General features: G+C 35.6%; 1 long non-coding RNA gene across 1 annotated transcript in view; it reads left to right on the top strand.

Annotated features, from left to right (window-relative positions):
* The window catches only part of LOC103582096, an 8,152-nt gene extending 7,245 nt beyond the window's left edge, over positions 1–907 (top strand). The window contains exon 4 of the long non-coding RNA XR_549723.1: positions 712–907. This is a non-coding gene — a long non-coding RNA (uncharacterized LOC103582096). The remainder of the gene's footprint in view (positions 1–711) is intronic.
* The last annotated feature ends 5,746 nt before the right edge of the window (positions 908–6,653 follow it).

The raw sequence follows: 6,653 nt of genomic DNA on the forward strand, positions 1-6,653 counted from the left end.
TCATATATGTAGTTCCTGCTTTTTCGTACATCCGCCTTGGCTTTTTTGCAGAAACACATCCCTTTTTTTTTTCTTTAGTGATAGTCATTTGTTTGCAAACTACATCAGTTCCTAATTTTCTAAGATTGTCTCTATTTTAACTTTATTCTTGAAAGATGGTTTACTGGGTATCTAGAGTTCCACATTGACAATTATTTTCACCCAGCTTTCGAAAATACTATTTTACTTTTTGATTTCCATCATTAGAGTTGAGAAGTCAGTTGTCAGTCTCATAGTCATTCCTTTGTGGGTAATCTGTTTTTTCTCTGGCTACTTTACTAATATTTACATTGATTTTCTAATCTTTTATACTATTAATTAAGATGAAGTCCATTTTGGATTAGTTGAATATTCCAAGTCTGGAGAATATATACATATACATATATGCATACATATACATTCAGAAAAGTCTTAGTCACTGACTCTGAGAATATTGCCCCTCTTCATTACTCTTAATTCTTAATCCTTCCTTTCTTTCTGGGGTCCCAATCAGATATATGTTATGCCTTCTCATTTGTAACAGCTATTACACTAATGCTTCTCAGGATCCCAAAGTTGTTCCTTCCACATTGGCTATGGGCTTGGCCATGTGACTTCCTTTGGAGAATGCAACACTAGCAAATGTGGCACAAGGAAGCTTGATAATGTACTTATTAGGACTTACTCTCTTAGGTCATGGCCACCACCATGTGAGGAAGCTGATCCAGGCTCCCTGAGGATGAAGATCTTGTGGAGACATGTCCAGATAATCCCACCTGTCCCAGCTGAGCTTGGTCAACACATGAGTTAAATGCAGATACACGAATATGAATCCAGATGGAACCAGCAAGTTGCTCAGTCAACTCACAGAATAAAGAATAGTAAATCACTGTTGTCGTAGGTTCCTACGTTTTGAGATGGTTTGTTATGCGGCGATAGATAACTGACACATCATTCAAGCTGTTTCCTAACCTCTCTTTCATAGTTTTCATTGTATTGTCTTTTTTAGTTTAGCAATGATTTCTTCAGCTCTATTTTCTAATTTACTTAATATTTTTCTTCTGCTGGATTTAAATAAACTACAGTTTTTAATTTCATTATTATATATTTAACTTCTAAATTTTTATTTGGTGCTTTTTTCAAATCCACCTGGTTTTTTTTGTTTGCTTGTTTAGCATTGGGGTTTTTTCCTTTTGACTTAGTATTTCATTTCTGTAAACCTTTAAATCCTATTTCTTTAAATACAGTTAAGACATCAAAGAAAATAAAATGTGAAATCAGCTTTCATTATCTGAAAGCCTGAGGAATCCAACTCTCTTCTTTGATTTTCTTTCCTGTAGCTCAGCTGTTGTGGCGTATTTCCTCTTGTATTTGTAATCTTGTATATTGGGGTCTGGCTTGGTTAGAAATTTTATGCCGTCTGGGTTGAGAACACATCTTTATTGTCCAGAGGAGATTTTCTTTTGCCTGTGCCAGCATCCTGGGTTGTTGTGGGCCAGGACTGCTTTTATAATTTTTTACTTGGCATTTACTGCCCAGGGCAAACAGTGTAAATTCAAATCCCAACCTTTGTGAACAGGAATATGATTAAAATTTTCTAGGAGTATATATTTTTTAAAAATCTAAATCCCTGGTCAAGATTAACAAATTTTAATATTCATAACCAATTAACAAAAAGACTGACAAGTTTTTTTCTTTCTGGAAATCACACTTTAAGGCAGGTTTATTAGGTGTGTGTTTCAATACCAAGACTGGTGGCCATTAAAAACTGCATCTCAGATAGACAAACACTTCCAGACAAGTGGAATTTCTGCAGTTGTTTTACCCTCTGTTTTCAGCTTCCTCTTTGCTTTGTTGCTCCAAGGATATTTATTATTACTATTATATTGTGTGTGTGAGAGCTCTGCCATATAGTTGAGAGAATTTTTGCTATATTTTATAAAACATAATTTTTTTTGTAAACAAAAAATAACATAATCGTAACATAAGATTTTTTTAAAATGAGATTTTTTTAGATGATTGAGAATACCATACTGCCAGGAACTCCCATTTCCTCTTCGCCAATTTTGCTCAGAATTTCATACTCTTCACCTACTAAAGTCTTCTTTATGAAAAGCAATGGTTAATTCTCTATCCCATCTTAATTGGCCTCTCATTTGCATCTGATGCATTAGGTGGCTTATCCTTTAAAATATTTTTCTAATTTGCATTCTGAGACATCATATCTTCCTGTTTTTCACCATATCCCACTGGATGCCCCTTTTCTGTCTTCTGTCTTTCTTTCTTTTTTTTTTTTTTTTTTTTTCAGGAATTTCCTCCTGTGTCAGACTTTGAAGGTTGGAAGTGCCCTGGGTGTGGCTCTCAGCCCTCCTCTCCTTCCCTTCCTCAGTGATTATACCTGTGCCATTGCTATCTGTACAATGACTACTCCTAAATTCATATATGTAGTTCCTGACCTCTTCTTTCAGGTTCAGATGCATGCATTCAGCTCATTAACTGCCTCTGTTTATTGTGGTAGGCTGAAAAATGCACCCCTGTTCCCCCCAAGATATCCAAGTCCTAATTTTTGGAACCTGTGGATGTCACCTTATTCGGAAAAAGAGTCTTTGTAGACATGACTGAATTAAAGATCCTGAGATGGGGAAATTATCCTGAATTATTCAGGCAGACCCTAAATGCAATAATATATGTCCTTATAAGAGAGAGGTAAGAAAAAAATACACAAAGATAGAAGACACACTATTTTTGTTCACCTTATTCGGAAAAAGAGTCTTTGTAGACATGACTGAATTAAAGATCCTGAGATGGGGAAATTATCCTGAATTATTCAGGCAGACCCTAAATGCAATAATATATGTCCTTATAAGAGAGAGGTAAGAAAAAAAATACACAAAGATAGAAGACACACAGAAGAGGAGAAGGCAATGTGACTTTTGAGCCAAATAATGCCGGCAGCCACTAGAAGCTAAAATTGGCAAGAAAATGGATTCTGCCCTGAGCTTCCAAAGGAAACGTGGCTCTACTGACATCTTGAATTGAGCCCAGTAAAACTGAGTTTGAATTTCTGGCCTCTAGGGCAGTGAGAGAGTAAATTTCTGCTGTTTAAAGCCACCACATTTTTGGCAATTTGTTACTGCAGCCATAGAAAACTGATGCAGATGTCTAACAGGCATTTTAACTTACTGTTCTAAAGCAGAACTCTGGATTTTCTCTCCCAATCTTTCTTCTCTATGTTCTCTTTTTAATTGTCATTTCCATTTGCAAAAAATAAACTAGAAGTGATCCTTAGTATTTCTTTTTTTCTCCCTCTCCTTACCCAATTTAATAGCATATCCAGGTGACATTATCTTTGAAATATAACCTAAATGTTTTCTCATCCTCCCCACTTCTATTTCCAGTTCGTGCCACCATGTCTTTCCCCTCAATTACTACATCATCTCCTCTGAGATGGCCATGCTTCCATTTTTCCTATACAACAGTCCATTCTTCAAATAGTGCCGGAGTGATCTCTAAAAAAATGTAAATCAGATTGAAATCTCCTTTACTTCAAACACCCCAATGACTTCTTTTGCCATTAGCTTAAAATCGAAACTACTTATAAGAACTTATATGACCCACTCCCTGTCTCCCCAACTCTTCCCCTCCTCCACTATGACCTGTCCTTCCACCACACTGAGCTTGTTAATCTCAGCCTTTGCCCTTCGTCTGCCCTCTCCCTGGAACACTGTCCCAATATTTTCAATGTCTTCTCATTATTTTGATAAAATATCACCTTCTCAGCGAAGCCATCACTCTGTATATCTATTTCTATATCTTTATCTGTTTCTATCTCTACCTTTGTCTCTATTTCTATCATCTCTAACTCTGTCATTCTACCTATTATCTACCTGTCTTTTAATCTAGTATATATTTATCTAGAGCTATGCTACCTAATAAAGCCTTCTATGATAAAAGAAATGTTCTTCTGACCTAATATGGTAACCCTAGCTATATGTGGCAATAGCACTCAAAATATATAGTATGACCAAAAAAATGAACTTTAAAAAATTTAATTTTAAACAATTTAAATTTATATAGCTATATATGGCTAGTAGTTATTACCTTATTGATCAGCACAGATCTAAAGTGAACTCCACTCCCATCTGTCGAGAGCCATCCTGCTATGGGGAACGGCTTGGGAGCCTGAGGAGTGACACCCCTTGTTCAGCTAGGCTGCGGGGGTATCCTGCATGTGTGGCATGGCTCCGTGGAATTTCTTGTTTGTTCACCTTTGGTTACTTGACCAAGCTTTCCGAAATTAAAAAGCCCAACCTTTTGGCTTGGCATGGCTTTGGGGAATTCCAAGGGCCCTGGAGTTTCTCAAGGGACATGTTAAATATGTATCAGAATTAATTGGTTTATTTAAAGGGCATTGTCAGTACTAAAGGTGTTTTTGATGCATGTTCCCAGTATGGGTTGATTTGATTTAATTGTCCTGTTAGCAGTTTGTGCATTGACCCATAATTTTAGAATAACTAGCTCTATAGTTGTGATCATGCTCTTGTGCGTGTGGAATGAAGTTATTGTGTTAAATTTTTATAAATCCACGTCTCCTAGGGAGACAGTGGGTCCAAGTGCAGTGGTGTTTACAACTAATTGATCACAATCAGTTACAGATTTCTTTGTTCCTTCTTCACTCCCATTGCTTCACTTGACTCACCAAGTACATATCATTCCGGGATGGAAATGATGCAGTGTATTTTAACAAACTTAAGAAGGGTCATTTAACTTTTCACTTTGTCCCCTGTGCTGTTCCCGGAGTCTATTGGCAGGGAAATAAAAGGTTTCATTATAAGATACTTAAGTTAGAAAGTAAAGAAACACAAATAAATTTTGATATTAATAGGTTTTGTTTAAATCAGTTTGTAACACAAAATTTGTAACAATAACATAGAAATTTAATAAGATTTATAGTTAAAGTTCATTGTAATATTCATGTTATAAACATTGTAATTTTGATTATAAATTAAACTGATCAATATAGAGTATAAGCAATATTAAATTGTTAACCATAACTAATCAATATTATTAAAATTAAGTGTAGCAAGTATAAGTAACATTAAAAAAGGGTTAAACTGTAAGCTAAGAAGGTTAAGGTTTATGATTCAGACCAAAAGTCTGACGTTTTAAAGCCAAACATGTTGTTATTGTATAGTTTCCTGGCCACAAGCCACAGGCTTTGGGGTGAACTATTGATGCATGAGTGCTTTGGAACATTTTGATTTTTCTTTTTCTATAGAGATGAAATAAGAAACGTTTTGATTANTTTTTTTTTTTCTCAAAAACTGGTGCCATGAAATTGGCTTCTGTGTGCATTGGACATGAGCCCTTGCTCATTAACAGTGATTCATAAATATTAATGTACAGTCATCTCTCAGTACCCACAGGGGATTGTTTTCAGGATCCCCACCATTTCATGGATACCAAAATCTGTGGATGCTCAAGTCACTTATATAAAATGGTGCAGNATTCTATGTATGTTTGATTTCAAATTTATTTATTTCAATGTTATCTTTATTGCTTTATCCATTCTATTTTCTTAGTGATTCTTCTTCTTTTATTCTTTGTAATAGCTCATTAATTTTCAAACATTCTTCTAAGCATTGCTATAGCTATTACTCAAGAGTTTTGCTAGATTGTATTTTTATTACTGAAGAGTTCCGAGTATTTTTTCATTTCTCTTATGATTCTTATTTTGACCCATGAGTTATTTGGAAGTGTGTTTAGTAATTTTGTAATAGATATCTATCTTAATTGTAGTGGTCAGAGTGGACTCCATGATACTAATTTTATAAAATTTGTTAAAACTTGTTTTATGGTAAACTTCACGGTCATGTTTTTTTTTCCTAAAAATTTCACATGTGCCTGAAAAGAATGTGTATTCTCTAATATGGAGAAGCAGTGTTCTATATATACCCCTAGCATAAACTTATTAAAGCATTATTAAGTTATTTTCTTGATCTGTTCGTTAAAAAGAACATAATAATTTTCTAAATTATGGTGTATTTGTTAATTTCTCCTAATACTGAAACTGCCTAAAATTAGTTGAAACAGGTTTATTTACCCTATCTCAAGCTATTTTATGAGTCGTCTTGCAGGATGTAAGCTGAGCATACACAGAGAGAACCTTGCCCTTCAGATGACCTTGAGCACCTCAGGAACCAAAAATCTTCTACCTGGGATACTCCAAAGCTGGAAACACCAGAGACCTTTTGGAAACAAGAGGTCTTTCAGCAAGGAAGATCCAGCATCCAGAAGTTTTATCACCACAGATCACCTGACCTGGAGCTGTCCAATCCACTTACACCCAATCACATGGCCTGATTAGGAGCTAGCCAATCAGATTTTGCCTCAGTATCATATGTGACCTGACCCAGAACTATCCAGTCCACTTTTACCCCATCATATGGCCAGACTCAGAGCTAGCCAATCCACTTTAGTCCCATCATATGGCCTGACTCAGAGCTACCCAATCAGGTTTGCCTTGTACTGCTTTAAGCCTACACAGCCCTTGGAGTGAGAAGACAGATTTGAGGCACTTTGCTTCCTGTCTCCATGCCAGTCATCCTTGCAAAATAAAGCTTCTTTTTTTTTTT

Source organism: Galeopterus variegatus, unplaced genomic scaffold, assembly GCF_000696425.1.
Source record: "Galeopterus variegatus unplaced genomic scaffold, G_variegatus-3.0.2 Scaffold14883, whole genome shotgun sequence".
Classification (NCBI taxonomy): domain Eukaryota; kingdom Metazoa; phylum Chordata; class Mammalia; order Dermoptera; family Cynocephalidae; genus Galeopterus; species Galeopterus variegatus.